Source organism: Eptatretus burgeri, chromosome 7 (genome assembly GCF_056783735.1).
Source record: "Eptatretus burgeri isolate ZD-2024b chromosome 7, Ebu_testis_v1, whole genome shotgun sequence".
Taxonomy (NCBI): domain Eukaryota; kingdom Metazoa; phylum Chordata; class Myxini; order Myxiniformes; family Myxinidae; genus Eptatretus; species Eptatretus burgeri.
Genome location: NC_140967.1, coordinates 107,432,725 through 107,448,138, shown reverse-complemented (window position 1 = coordinate 107,448,138; position 15,414 = coordinate 107,432,725). Strand labels below are relative to the sequence as shown.

Genomic DNA, 15,414 nt, shown 5'->3' with positions numbered 1-15,414 from the left:
GTCCAATATATATCGCCTTCAAGAGTGTGAGCAAACATTTTTGTGAAGCAAATGAAAGAAAAGCAACCAGTTTTTAAAAAGGAATAGTCAAGATGTCAAAAGCGATTACACATGGCACCCACAAGCCAACATACACCTTTATATTTCCATTGAATGTCTACAAGCAGATTAATTTCCTGCAGAAAAATGAGTGAATAGATTCCTGCATCTTGAGCCTGTATAGTTCCGCCTTCGAAGAATCAAATAAAACAGCTTCAAGCTTTGCGGATATTATTTTAAAGCCTCAACAATAGACGTCTTCTTTTTTTTTTTTTTTTTAAGGAGCACCTTCCATAAGGGGTGCATGAATTGCTATAGAGAATCTCCCTCGATGAATTGAAAGAGAGGATCTCCCTCAATGAATTGCTAGAGAGCATCTCACTCAATTAATTGCTGGAGAGCATCTCCATCGACGAATTGCAATAGAATATCTCCCATGATTAATTGCTGCAGAGGATTTCCCTCGATGAATTGCTCGAGAGCATCTTCCTCGATGAATTGCTGGAGAGCAACTCCCTCGATTAATTGCATTAGATAGAACATCTCCCTCGATGAATTGCTGTGGAGCATGTCCCTCGATGAATTGCTGGAGAGCATCTCCCTCAATGAATTGCAAAACAGCATCTCCCTCAATGAATTGCTATGGAGCATGTCACTCAATGAATTGCTGGAGAGCATCTCCCTCAATGAATTGTTATGGAGCATGTCCCTCAACAAATTGCTCAAGAGTACCTCCACCCTCGAGGATGAATACATTTCTGAAATTTACGTAGTAAAGTGAATTTCATAGATCATTATCTGAAACGTCCTCATTTGCTTGCTATGTTACCTTTGTCAGACTTGTATTGCCTTTTCATGCACATACTCTTCCATATCCTCCTTCCTAAAGTCCCTTTCTGTTTTCATAACTCTTACTTATTTTAGTCTCTTCCACTTCAATAAATTCCGAATCGTATTTTCCATCTCAATTCTATATCTTTTAAAATTAATATCTCCCTCAAACTTTATGCATCATTGAAACTCATTGAATAAAAGCCAAAATTTGCAATCCTGAGTCCATTTCCATCTTTCACCGGCTCCCAGAACCTTCCTCTCTCACGGTATCTCCTCCCAGAAGTCCGAGAATTTATCACTTTTCCTTCACAGCAATTCCTGTCCAATTAATGTGGTTGTCAAGAACAGTAATAACAGGCAGTTGTTTGACTTCGTGGAAGGCATTTATTAATATCATAACTGGTGTTGTCTGCTTTCGTACAATCACACCATTCACACTGCAAAGCAGTTGCTAATTGTCATCGTACTCAGTGAAAGAGTACAACTGAGAATGTTGAACACACGGGGTGTTAGATAAATAAGGTTGTTCAGTATCCGAGAGTATTGAGAGAGGGAGCTGAGCAGGTAAGCAAGATGTCATCGGATATTTTCAATAGCTCACTGGAGTCAGGACAGGTACCGGAGGATTGGAGAGTAGCAAATGTAACACCATTATTTAATAAAGGATCCAGAAAAGAATTGGGAAACTACAGACCTGATAGATTGACTTCAGTTGTGGGGAAAGTGGTGGAGACATTAATTAAGGACCAGATGAGGAACCTTTTAAATAAATACATACTAATTGCAGGTTGTCAGCATGGGTTTACCAAAGATAGTTCATGTCTAACAATTTTTTTTTAGAGTTCTATGAAGCAGTGTCTGATTGGGTGGATGAGGGAATGGTAGTGGACATAGTATATCCATACTTTAAGAAGGCATTTGATAAAGTACCACATCAGAGGTTGTTAACCAAAGTAAGGGCTTGTGGAGTGGCTAATCCGGTGGTTAATTGGATTGCAAACTGGATTAGTGATAGGAAGTAAAGAGTGGCTGTGAGTGGAAGTGTCTTGCTGGGAGGATGCAAGTAGTGTGAGATCAGTACTCAGAGATCAGTACTCAGACCATTACTATTCATTAATTACATCAATGATTTGGATAATGGGGTGAAGAGTAAGCTTTCCAAATTTGCAGATGACACAAAGCTTGGAGGTGAGGTGGATAGCAGAGGGGGTGGTGATCAGATTCAGGAAGGTATTGATACTTGTAGAGATTGGGGAAAAGATTGGTAGATGTAATTTAACCTGAGCAAGTGTAAGGTGTTTGGGATGGGAAATAACAATGAAAATAGAGATTACAGGATGTAAGGGGTAATTTTTGAGTGTGTCACACAGGAGAAGGATGTGGGGGTGGTAATAGATATGGGAGGTAAGCACGTAACACTGTGCCAGGCAGCTATAGGTAAAGTAAATGGGGGTTTTGGTTGTATTAAGAGGAGAATCAATTATAAATCAAAAGAGGTGGTGTTAACATTGTACAGGAATTTAGTGAGGGCCCCATCTAGAATATTGTGTTCAGTTTTGGTCACCACAACTCAGGAAGGACATAGATGTCATGGAGAGGCTTCAGTGCAGGGCAACTAGATTGATTCTGGACCGAACAAGACTCAGCTATGAGGAGCATTTGAAGGAGACAGGGCTTTACACACCAGAAAGGAGGCGGTTCCCATCGTGTGCTGCCTTTTGGCTGCTGGTTGCATCATTGGTTAGGGGCGCAGCTAAGCTGCTGATGCAGTGCCCCTATTACCAGTATACTGGTGCTCATTTCGCCGACCTCGGAGGGATGACAGGCTAAGTCAACCCCCTGGTGTTAATTCAGTGGCCAATGGTGCACGAACTCAGGACGCTAGGTTCCCAAGCCACCACTCTAACCGCTAAGCCAATACGAGGCTGGGAGGTGGTTAGGAGGTTAGGAGGTGATATGACAGAGATGTTTAAGATAATGAAAGTTAAAGATAAAATAAGTGCAGAAGAATTATTCAGCAGAGAAAACAGTGATAGGATCAGACGCCATAGCCTGAGAGTAAACAATTCCCATCGCATGACCAGACGCCATAGCATTCTTTGGCCACAATTATTCCCATGTTCTTGTGGGGTTGGCCGAGGGAAGATTTTGACCAGTCTATCACAAACTGCCTGGCCAGGCCTGACACTAGTCAAAGTAACTTGGGCAGAAATTTCGAATTTGTTCAGGGTGCCAGAGATAGCTCATGCACTCTTTGCAAAGGACACTGTGGGATCTTTACCGTCCACCATCTAATGCCAACAGATGGGATGCCCCTTGTAATGTCCATCCATGGGATGTCACACACATTTATGAATCGACCTGCCTGTAAAACACAGGGATGACAGTTTATAGCTGGGCCGAGATTCAAACCCAGGTTGGACAGCTTAGAGTCGAGCGTGCATACATCTAGGCAATCCTGCCAGCCCTGGGTGGGAGGCATTCTAGATGTCACTCAATTTTCCCATCAAATCTAATGATACGATCGCCCCCCTAGCCAGTTCTTCCCGCCAATGGAAGGAGAATGTGAAGCCCTCAAGCAAGTAATTTATGATTATGAAAATAACAAATGAAGAAAATTAATATCATCATCACACCATTTTAAAGTCTTTTTCCCTGAGCAGGGGTCAGCTTTTTGCAGGTTCCAATCATGGTATCCTTTCTTGTGGCAATGTTTTTTTACGGCAGGATGCCCTTCCTGATGCCAACCCTTTAGTCGCGTTCAACACACAGGGATAATTACCAGTATACTGGTGCTCATTTCGCCGACTTCAGAAGGATGACAGGCTGAGTCAAGCCCCTGATGTCATCCTTCTGAGGTCGGCAAAATGAGTGCCAGCTTTCTGGTGTCCTGCGTTGGAGTGGTTACCTGTCCAGGATTGTGTCCAATAGCCCAGGAGACTGCTTCGGCAGCACAAATTCTCTGCACCGAGTATAGTCCCAACAGATGGATGGATTAATTCCATGCACAATACGACTTGATAAATGCCTTGCAAGTGGGACATATTACAAATAGAGATGTAACGTAGAAAGGATTGGCATGTCTTTGCAAGGTGAGGCAGAGCTGTAGAATGTAGATTACACAGGCACAGTGTTACGATGATCTGTGCGCATGTGGAACAAGCTTGTTCTGGTCGAGGATAGACGAGACCCACTGATTATCGACTCAACTCTACAAACTCAATGAGGAAGTCATCTCTGGGACTGTCACTGCAGTACTGTCGCTGTGGAGCTCAGCAGTCGGCCTGTATTAGTCTTGTCGCTCCTTTTCGCCATTGAACAATTATGTGTCTGCCCTTGCACAACCTTGTGCCATGAAATTCAGAAGCCGAGCAAGTGGGCCAGGCTCCCACCTTTCAGGACAGATGAGATTGATGGTCATCAGATCAGGTGTGGGTGCTCTCGGAAAAGTAGGAGGGTATCTAATAATGTAACTGGGAAGAGAGGGATAATGCACACACAGATCCATTGGAATTGGTGACCTTTCGACATTAAATAAACTCAATTCCCCATTTGATGTCCGACCTCATGTGCATATCCACCAAGGACATACACAGACTTGGCATTGTTTGCAATAACACATCGATGTCACAAGGGGGTGGGAGGGGAGGGGGAATTCATACTTATTGATTTGCACCTAATATATATATTTATTTATATATATATATATATATATATATATATATATATATATATATATATATATATATATATATATATATATTTGACCCCTCCCATGCTCCTCTCGCCAAAGCAGCTGCATAAATGGGACAGGTCAATCATAGTAGAGTGAATATACTGGTTCTGGCTCACTTTTCCCCATGTAAATGAATGGGGGATTTTCAGCGATTCCTATTTTTTTCCCCTAAAAATAAACCGCCTTTTTATCCCAAGGTATATTTATTTGTCTCCCCTTTTAACCTGGAGGTTGAACCTCATTGAATTGAACACCTGGGGGTTGAACAGCTCACTCATTGAACCTATAAAGATTTGTTCATTCTCAAATTCCTTCAATAGTTTAATTTTCTTTGCACAATAATCCCCATCTAAAATATTGAAAAACAAAACATTTGAATCTTTATATTTTTTAAGATACCCCTTTTGTGTCATTATGAAATGATAAACTTCTCTTAATGATCTCATCTGGCCACCGCCCGAGTTGCAAATCATTTTTGTGTATAAACCACGCCATAAAAAAGTTTTGTTTCAAATGTTTTCAGTTCGTGTCATGAAAATGAGGAAGTGTTTTTTTTTTTTTGAAAAGAAAAACAGGAACTATTCTGTGAGACAAGGTCTCGTGTTTATATTTTATCTCAGAACACGAACTGAAAACATTTGAATCAAAACCATTTTAGGGTATTTTAAGTATGTTTTGAAAATGATTCATACAATTTGAGAATATAATCGCCCAGTTATTTTCCAAGCTGCTCACCCGAAGTGTCATTTCCTGTGGCTACACCCAATGATTAGGTAATTTCCTCATTGTTGTCTTATAAGTGATTCGCCAGACAAACTTTCTGCCAGACGGGATTTTCATTTTTACAACTGAGACATGAGCGATCTTTCTTCCGCGAACAAAACAGCTCAACACAAAGTTGGTAAGTTGGTTCCTCTTTGAACGATGAAGCAATTGATTATAAATGAAATCGTGATAATTCTGATATATTTTTTTTTTCTTGGCAGGTCCTTGGAAGAAGAGCAGTTTACATATCACGACGAGGTGCATCAAATGAATGCTCTTATTGAAGAGGTCAATGATTTTAGAAGACAATTGAAAAACATTTTTAAAGACTGACACGACGTCTTATCACGGCCTCTGATCTTTTTGCCATCTTGTACCAATGGTAAAAAAAACTGAGACATGGACTCACTCTCTTCTGATGAAGATAACAGCTCATGACAAAGTTGGTAAGCCTGTGCATTGGTTCCTCTTTGAACGATGAAGCAATTGATTATAAATTAAATCGTGATAATTCTGATATATATATTTTTTTCTTGGCAGGTCCTTGGAAGAAGTGGAGTTTACATATCACGATGAGGTGCATCAAATGAATGCTCTTATTGAAGAGGTCAATGATTTTAGAAGAGAATTGAAAGACATTTATAATGACTGGTACGAAGTCTTATCACGGCCTCTGATCTCGAATGAATTAAACCAATGGTGAGACACGTGTGTGTGTGTGTATATATGTGTGTCTGTGTGTGTATGTGTATGTGTCTGTGTCTGTGTCTGTGTCTGTGTCTGTGTCTGTGTATGTGTATGTGTATGTGTATGTGTATGTGTATGTGTATGTGTATGTGTATGTGTATGTGTATGTGTATGTGTATGTCTGTGTGTGTGTATGTGTGTGTATGTGTATGTGAATGTGAATGTGAATGTGAATGTGAATGTGAATGTGAATGTGTATGTGTATGTGTATGTGTGTGTGTGTGTGTGTGTGTGTGTGTGTGTGTGTGTGTGTGTGTGTGTGTGTGTGTGTGTGTGTGTGTGTGTGTGTGTGTATATATATATATATATGTGTGTGTGTGTGTGTGTGCGTGTGTGTGTGTCTCTTTCCCTGTCTGTCTCTTTGTATCTCTCTCTGTCTGTCTTTCTACCTACCTCTCTCTGTCTGTCTTTCTACCTACCTCTCTCTGTCTGTCTCTCCATCTATACCCTTGACTTATTATTATTATTATTATTTTTTTTTCAGCTCGATCACACAACATAAGCAATCTGGTACAACACATGATTTTCTGGAGGTAAATGTTTCTGAATTATTATTTAGTTATTTTTTTATTAATATCACTCTCTCTTTAGAATGTCGTCTTATGTTGGTTGCATCATTAGTTTGGACGCGATTTTGCCAGTACACTGGAATTCATTTTATTGGCCTTGAAAGGATGACAGGCTCCTGGTGTGTTAATTCAGTGGTCAACGAGGCTTGAACTTAGAACCAACAACAGGCTTACTCATATTACCATGTAATTATCTTTATAAAACCTAATTATTAAACACTTTTTGTTTCAAAACAGAATATTGTGTCTGAGTTTCGAAATCACAAGACATCTGAAGAAGATTGCTGGGAAAGATTATACATTCTCGCAAATGAATATTTAATATTTTCAATTTTAATAAATTATATTTGTTTTGTTTACAATTACTTGATTTTGAATTTCAAGAAGAGGATCAAGACATGAAGGAGAGGGAGGGGTTGGGCGGGTGGGGGGGGGGTAGGTGCGCTCCCCCAACGACCCATCACCCCTCATCCCACCCCTCCCCTCCCCATGTGTGTGTGTGGGGAAGGGTGGGGGTGGGATGAGGGAGGTGGTGGGTCAAAGGTGGGGCGCACAGGGGGATGAGGGGGTGGGGCTTGTGTGGGAGGGGCTTGTGTGGGTGGGGTTTATGTGGGCGGGGCTTCGGTGGGGCTTGTGTGGGCGGGGTGTGTGTGGGTGGGGCTTGTGTGGGTGGGGCTTGTGTGGGTGGGGCTTGTGTGGGCGGGGCTTCGGTGGGAGGGGCGTTTATGTGGGCAGGGTTTATGTGGGCAGGGTTTATGTGGACAGGGTTTATGTGGGCAGGGTTTATGTGGGTGGAGCTTGTGTGGGCAGAGCTTATGTGGGAGGGGTTTATGTGGGCAGGGTTTATGTGGGCCTGGTTTATGTGGGCGGGGTGAATGTGGATGAGACTTATGTGGATGAGGTTTGTGTGGATAAATGGCTGGGTGGAGAGATGGGTGGATGGGTGGAGCATGTGTGGATGGGCGGACACTTTCTTAATTAAATAAACACGTCCTGTGTGGGGAACTACTTAACTAATCACTAATTATGTGAATATGATGAATATAGGTGGAGCTTGTGTGGGGTTTGTGTGTGTGGAGCTTGTGAGGGGTTTGTGTGGGGTGGGGTTTATGTGGGCAGGGTTTGTGTGGGGTTTGTGTGTGGTGGGGTTTGTGTGGGGTTTGTGTGGGGTAGAGAGTTTTCTCGGGGGGGGGGGTTTATGTGGGGAGCTTGTGAGGGGTTTGTGTGGGGTGGGGTTTATGTGGGTGGGTTTTGTGTGAGCGGAGTCAAAAAGGGGCGGAGTCAAGAAATTTCAATTTATCTTTGTCTTTTGTAATTCCTGTGAATAAAATGAACCTAAAATCTCTTCCCCTTCCAAATCATATATCTTATAAGTCCAAGGAACCGTATCTATTACATCAACAATTTTAAAAAGTTCTTTCGTCCATCGTTTAGTAAAACCCTTTTCAAAATGAGATTTCCACCTATATATTCTTACGATATCACCAACTTTGAACTTAAGTTTTCTGACATTAATCTCTTTTTCATATTTTAATTTTGTAAATATTTCTGATGGTTTCATATTTGTTGACGTGTGAATCGTGTCATTATACTTATCCACAATATCCTGAATAAAAGATGACCATTGTTGTGAACCGAGTTGTGTGAATTTTTTATATAGTCTCTCTTTTAAGGTACGATTAAAACGTTCAACAACAACTGCCTTCCCTTCATTAAAGGTACTGTATAATGTAATACTGTTATTTTTTAGAAAATTCATAAATGTCTTGTTCTAAAACTCTCTACCCTCATCAGTCCACAATTTTTTAGGTTTTCTCTTACTTTTATTAAATATCTGTTGAAAGGCTAACATAAGAGTATTACCTGTTTTGTTTTTTAATGGTACAACCCATACGTATCTACTCCTCAAATCAATAACGGTTAAAGCATACTTGTACCCCTTATCATTATTGAGTTCAATCAAATCAGCAGACCAGATATAATCAACTTCCTTGGAATAAACTTTCCTTCTCTGAAACTTTGTGAATATTGGTTTATGTAATTCATCAGCTAATTTCTCTTCAGTCTTAATGACATCATTAGAGCCTATAAGTTTTTTGAATTTCCAAGTCCAAGTTTCAATTTAGCACTGATCATCTTCTTCACAATGAAGCGATCAACTTTTTCTCTCAAGGTTGGATTTTGTATCAGAGACAAATTATACAACATTTCTCTATCAACTTCATGCTTTTCTTCCAACGTTGTGTGATATTCCCATAATCAATATCGTGTCTCATGCACACTTCATCAACTCTATTGATTGGTTTACTCCAGGATTTAGGATTGTCTGTCTCATCTAATCTTTTATCCAAGTTTGTGCCTGGACCACAGAAAGAATACCCTGGAAGATGTAATTCCCCTGGTATTCCAGTAGTTGTAAATTTACTTCCTGATAAAAACTTTTGTATATCTCCTCGTTTGTGTTTGGAGATAAATAGATTTTTTTTTGAACCACACACCGAACATATACCTTTTTGTATAACCCTGTTATTTTTACTTTTAATATATGAAATATTTTTAGTATTAGTTTTCTTTTTACATTTGAGACAATAACTCATTTATTTATGTGAAAAATTCCTGCAGAGTGCAAAAACCTTTTTACTTTCCCACATGCACATTTGAATCTTAATTTTTAAAACATAAAGAATCCTTAGAAATGCCTTCACTCTCTCCTCCATTTATTTAAGAAAAAAAATAAAAATGAAAAACTTGAATTAAAATGAATAGCTTGTCGATGTCAATATTCTTGCCGAAAGTATTGCAAATAGACTTGTCAATTCTTTGTTTTCCTCCTCGGTGGGTTGAGTTATTTTCTGTAATACCACCAATCTTTTTTTAATCTCACTGGTTTCCATATTTTGATATTTATTTTGTCTCGCTCTTTCCTCTCTCTCCTCCCTCTCCTTCTCTTTCTTCTCCTTTTCCTCCTTCTCTTTCTTCTCCCTCTCCTCCTTCTCTCTCTTCTCCTTTTCCTCCTCTTCCCTCTCTTCTTCAACTCCTTCCTCATCCCTTATTATCCTTGAATGGCTTACACCCCATAGAATATCATACATCTATTCATCAGAATTTTTTCTAATTCCTGTATCCAAAATAATTTTTTTTACAACAGGAAACCAATAAAATTTCTTTTGAATTTCTAAAAGAGCCTTACCTTTTCTTAACTTTATAATTTTTTCATTATTTAACATTTTCATTAAATCTAAAGTTGTCGGTTTATCAACATCAGCATAATGCCAATCTTTTATTGAAAATACCTCATTCTTATGTTGTAGAACATATTTATTAAAATACCAAATACCCTTTTCTTGAAGGTATGCTTGGACACAGAAATGATAATTTTCTTGAAGCATTCTTTCTAGCATTTATGTATTCGAAATATATGTTAGAATAATATTATGGCACGAAACACCTCCCCATCTTTCCATAGTTAAATCATTTTGTATTTCCTTACTTATTATATATAATCCTGTTTTTTTCTGTTTTCATGAGATAAACAAGGGCAAAACCATTATTATATTTACCCTTATTAAATTCTTTTATTTGTTGTTTACTAATCGTGGCCCCACAAAACTCATTCTCGATACCAAGTGGATAATATTCTTCCTTACGAGACTGATTTAATTGTTCCAGGTCTTCGAGGTTAATTTTAAATGACCAATTATACCCTAAATCATTCATATCATACCCCCATTGTTCTATTCTCATACAAACGATACGCCCTTCTTTATAAAAAAATATTTTAATTCGAACTGTGAATTCTGTATGACCTGGAGATAATATCAACACTTCTGTATCTTTGGAATACACGGCCATTTTATTTAAGGATATATATTGTGATAAATCGCTTAATCTCACCAAGTCATTCGCGTCAGTCGGGCTTGGATAATTTTTTAATTTATAAGCATTTTTCATGTTAATATTTTTGGTTATATTATATTTATTTCGTTCGGCCTGTGCCTTTGTGTAAGAATTTGATAAATCAATATCCAGTTCTTGAGATACACCAAAGATAGAACCATCTTTACCAACATAAGTCATTTATATTAGATTAAAAATAATATCATAAATTTTTTTTATTTTTGTTGAGTTGAAATAACACATATAGACATAATTGACCACAACACTTGGAATTTAATTCTTGGACTTGAAATGTTTGATAAACACCATTCTGTAAGAATTTTATGACTTCAACAGGTGGTGGAAGACCAAAACTATCAAAATAATATTTGTCTTGACTATTAAAAATACAAACCCAATGAGAACCGTTCCCATTATTACCTTCTCAGTTCATAATAATATTCTTTGTATGTTTCGGCACATTTGTTAATTCATCTCTCATACAAATAACCACATTATGAATTTTTAATTTCTTACAATATTTGACAAGTTGTAAATTTGATGTTGTATTCTTTCCACATTCTTTAAACCACTCATCAATGCTCATTTATTTATTAGAAAGATATAATCCATTACCTCTTTTCGTTAATTTTACACCTGCTTGTGCTATAGAAGAAAGCATATCTCCAACTAACAATCTCGCTTTATCAGGCAGACCTTCAAGTTTTTCAGCAAAATCTACAATTACACCACTTCCACTAATTTGTTTCTCCAACTCTTTGTTATGTCTTTCCAATTCTTTTTGAGCCTGGAGTTGAGCCTTCCTTTCATTGGCAGTTTTCACCGCTGTTGAAATACCACCCGTCAATGCTCCAACCGCACTTAAACCAGCAAATAAAGGAATTAGAAATGGGAGAAATCCTCCACTCGTCTCTCTTATTGAATATTTTTTCAACATTGGTTTTGTCATTTTAATTTTAAGTGAGCCAGTGTCATTCAATATTTTAACCTGTTCTCTTGTGAGCAAAACATCAATTCTTACTGCTCCTTTTCTCTGAATTGTATTCACGTTAATCGTACAAGGCTTTTGATTTTGAACACAAGATGATAGTTTATGAAGATTGATTTGATTAACATATACCCCAGTTGGTACTTTGCCACTCATTTATTTAACAAAAAATTATGTGAGACTAATCATCACACCATTATCTGTATTAATCTGTAATTCTGTTTCTTCCAAAAGCAAACAATATGTATCAACTGCTTCACTCTCTCCTCTTTCAATGTATAGGGAAGTATCCACTCGATTAGACTTTATAGTTTCCTTTTGAGCGCTCAGGTCAAACGCATAGATTGTAGACAAACTTTTAAATGCTGTCATATCCAAAATAAGTTCTATATTTCCATTACTTTCACACACCTTTTGGTAAGACTTGTATGCTTCAGCAAAATCATTTTTTTCCCAATGAATTTCCAATCTATCTCGTGGATAAAATGTTCCATCTAGAGAAACGCAAAAGTTGTTTCACCTTAGCATTATCACTCAATGCATTATTCTTATCAGTCGCAGTATCACCATCTGGCTTTTTAAAAATGATCCACAGATATCGTGGCTTTCCTTCCAGAACACCCAAATTCCACATGTAAGTAGTTTGGTTGAGTTTAACGTGTTGACATCTTCTTTTGAGGTATGATACACTGAGTGGTTTCTTTGAGTTAAGTCTTCGATTCAACATCTCTTCTGTTTTAAGATTAGGAGTATATTCACTGATATACCAACTCATTTCCTCAATTACAAATTTATTCTGATCACCAAAAGCACTACCAACACCAAAAAGCAATCTATTTTCATTATCATTCCTTTGTAGTTGAAATCTAATTTTAAGACAATACAGAACTTTATCATGATCACAAAATCCAAATATACCTTTAAGAGGCACTGCCACAGTAAAACTATTTTCTGCTTTTGTATCATCATTATACATTTCTTTCCTTTGAGTATATCCCGGGTCTGTGTTTGTTCCCGTTGACATATCAGGAATAAAACCTTCGACAGACCATTTCCCATTCTATCACTGAATGTATAGAGTGTAAATTTCATCATTTCAGAAACAGCAGAGACATAATCAACCGCTTCAACTTCTTGTGTTCCAATATACAAACGCACACTATCAAACATTTTCCAGAAGAAATCATTTACAAGTGTAGCATTTGTGTTATTCCCAGCTTTAGTGAATTTAAATTTACACAACAAGAAACTTTCGGAGAGATTCAAATAGGTTTGTTGATTATTTATTTCAAAACTTTTTGTACCATTCGTATTCCAGTCTGTTCCAGTTATTGCATTTACCTTGAAGTAATCTTCTTTTTTAGTGGAGTTTGAGATAATAATAGTATCATCCAAATCATAGATACTATCAATTGCTTCCATGCTTGTATTTATTTAGGAAAAAAGATGTTAAAACTTTTGAAACCCTGATCCAAGTATTCGAATTATTTTCTGTCGTTCTTGGGGGGACAACTGAGTTTTGCCTTTCTTAATTTCTTTTATTGCTTGTAATTTATACGATTCCTTCTGGGCATCTTTTATGCTCTTTACAACATCTGCTACATTTCCCACAGCAGAAGCAGTTGAACCAATTAGATCTTTATGTTTGAGAATAGTTGAACCAATACCAATTAGAGTAGCAATTATACCATCTCCTCTAAATTGATGTCCAACACCCCTTTGTCTCTTAGTTTTATAGTATCCTCTACCAAGATACATACCTTCACCCTTGTAGTATGGGGAAAGGAACATCCCATCCCCTGTAATTATTTTATATTTTCCCAACTCGTGTTTCCTCACAATAACCCTCGTATTTATTTATTGGAAAACTTCACGTTGGTGAATTCTGATGGATATAACTTCTCCATTAAAATAAATCATACGATTATCTTGGTCGGTTATCCTAAAATTTACTCTGTGTATGGTTTTTCCTGACACAGGGAGATAAACCAAATTTTTGGGTTCCATATTGAATTTATAACCAATTGGGGTTGAGTATGCGCTGAATGAAAATATTGCATTTGTTTTTTTTCCATCATTATAAGCACCATCAATCAAATCACAGTGAATTAACACCGAATTTATTCCTGAGGATATTTGAATGACATTATCACTGTAAAACGTCCCATTAGTTTCAATCTTTTTTGAGGAGAAACCCAATAACTCTCTAAATGAATTATCAATTGTGAAATCAACCTTGTAGTTATTTTTAACTTTAATCGTTGATTTTGAAGTATGTTTTTGAATGTCTATAACAATATTTTTTGGTTCATCACCCTGTTCTTTCATAAGACGAGCAATTTCGGAAGATATTTGAGAAATCTCATATGCTCCAGGTGAGAGTGTTATCGTTTTGTATCCACTTCCGGGATTATAACTAAACTTGTCATTTTTATCAGTTATATTATATAAGGTAGTATAAGTTTCCATGGACAATAAAGATGCCTCATATTCTTTTGTTGGGTCAAGTTGTAGTGGGTATGGGAATGAAGATGTGTGGTCACTTGTTGTGAAATTAAAACTCAGGATTGTGCTTCTCATCTTATTTAATATGAGATAAAATGTCTTTATATTGAGATTTATTAATTATTTTCATGTTCATCAACTGGTCTAAAATGGCTGATGCTTCATTAAAACAATTGTTATTTCCAGCCTTCTTACTATCTAACAACAATAACAGTCTATTAACTAATTGCAATGGGTCATTTGGAAGAAAACTAACACCTGAACCAAGGATACTTAAAGCCTGAATAATGTGTTTCTCCTTCTCATTCTTCCTACTTTTACCAGAAAGAATAACCTTATAATTTAGAGTGTTCATCAGATCAATATATACTCTATCATCATTATTTTCCATATCCAATGGTTTATCAATATACTTTGATTCATCCCTCACAGTTGAACCTTGTCTTCCATCTTTTGTGAGAAGAAACATTAATCTCGGAGTTAATTTAACAGGGGGTTAAGCAAAAACCTAAGAACCTTAATTCATCATTAAATATCAATACCTTTTCTTGAAGAAGATGAAATATTGCTGGTTGTTCTGTTGGAATGGTCCTGCTTTGGTTTTTGAATCCGATGAATATTCATTGTTTTGAAGAGCATTCATAATATAATCAGGGGGTTGATTAATCTCTTCCAGTTGTTGAAATAAACCTTCATCATCATATACCTTTAATTCTCCTAAATACTCTAATTCTTCCTCCGTCATTTGATCAAAATCTTTTAACATTTGAAGTTTTTTAGGAGTATATTCTACTGTGGGAACTGTGGAAACATCTTTCATTTTTTCTTGGGAAGTTTTTAAAAGTGGTTTAAAAAATTTCTCTTGTTTTCTTTCAAATGCTTCTTCGCCCGTTAGTTTCTGTCTGCGTTTCTTCTTTATGTCTTCCTGCTGTTTTACAACTTTTGAAACCAACTCTTGATGTTCCTTAAATCTTCTTGCTCTTTCTTTTGCATCCATTTATTTATTGTAAAATATAATTTAATGAATTGTAAAGATCAGGTCAGGTCAGGTATGGGAGCATGTGCCAGAACAGCACGTCGCTGCGTCCACTTTCCGCCGGTACTCCAGGGGCCTCCGTCTGGCCATCCCCCAGGCAGATGCCAGGCCCATCCCCATCTCCTTGAGATGATGTTCAACCTGTTGCAACCATGAGGCACGTGGTCGACCCACTGGCCTCCTCCACTCATGAGACTCCCTCGCTGAGAGAATCTGGTGAGCAGGATCAGAGTCAGGAAAACGAGCCACATGTCCATACAGCTGCAGCTGATGCTCACGGACTATGCAGGTAACAAAT

General features: G+C 37.5%; 1 long non-coding RNA gene across 1 annotated transcript; it reads left to right on the top strand.

The window, feature by feature from the left end:
- The first annotated feature begins 5,444 nt into the window (after window positions 1–5,444).
- Window positions 5,445–6,899, top strand: LOC147024057 (uncharacterized). The gene is made up of 3 exons (XR_015059766.1): window positions 5,445–5,820; window positions 5,915–6,073; window positions 6,606–6,899. It is a non-coding gene; the product is annotated as an uncharacterized LOC147024057 (long non-coding RNA).
- The last annotated feature ends 8,515 nt before the right edge of the window (window positions 6,900–15,414 follow it).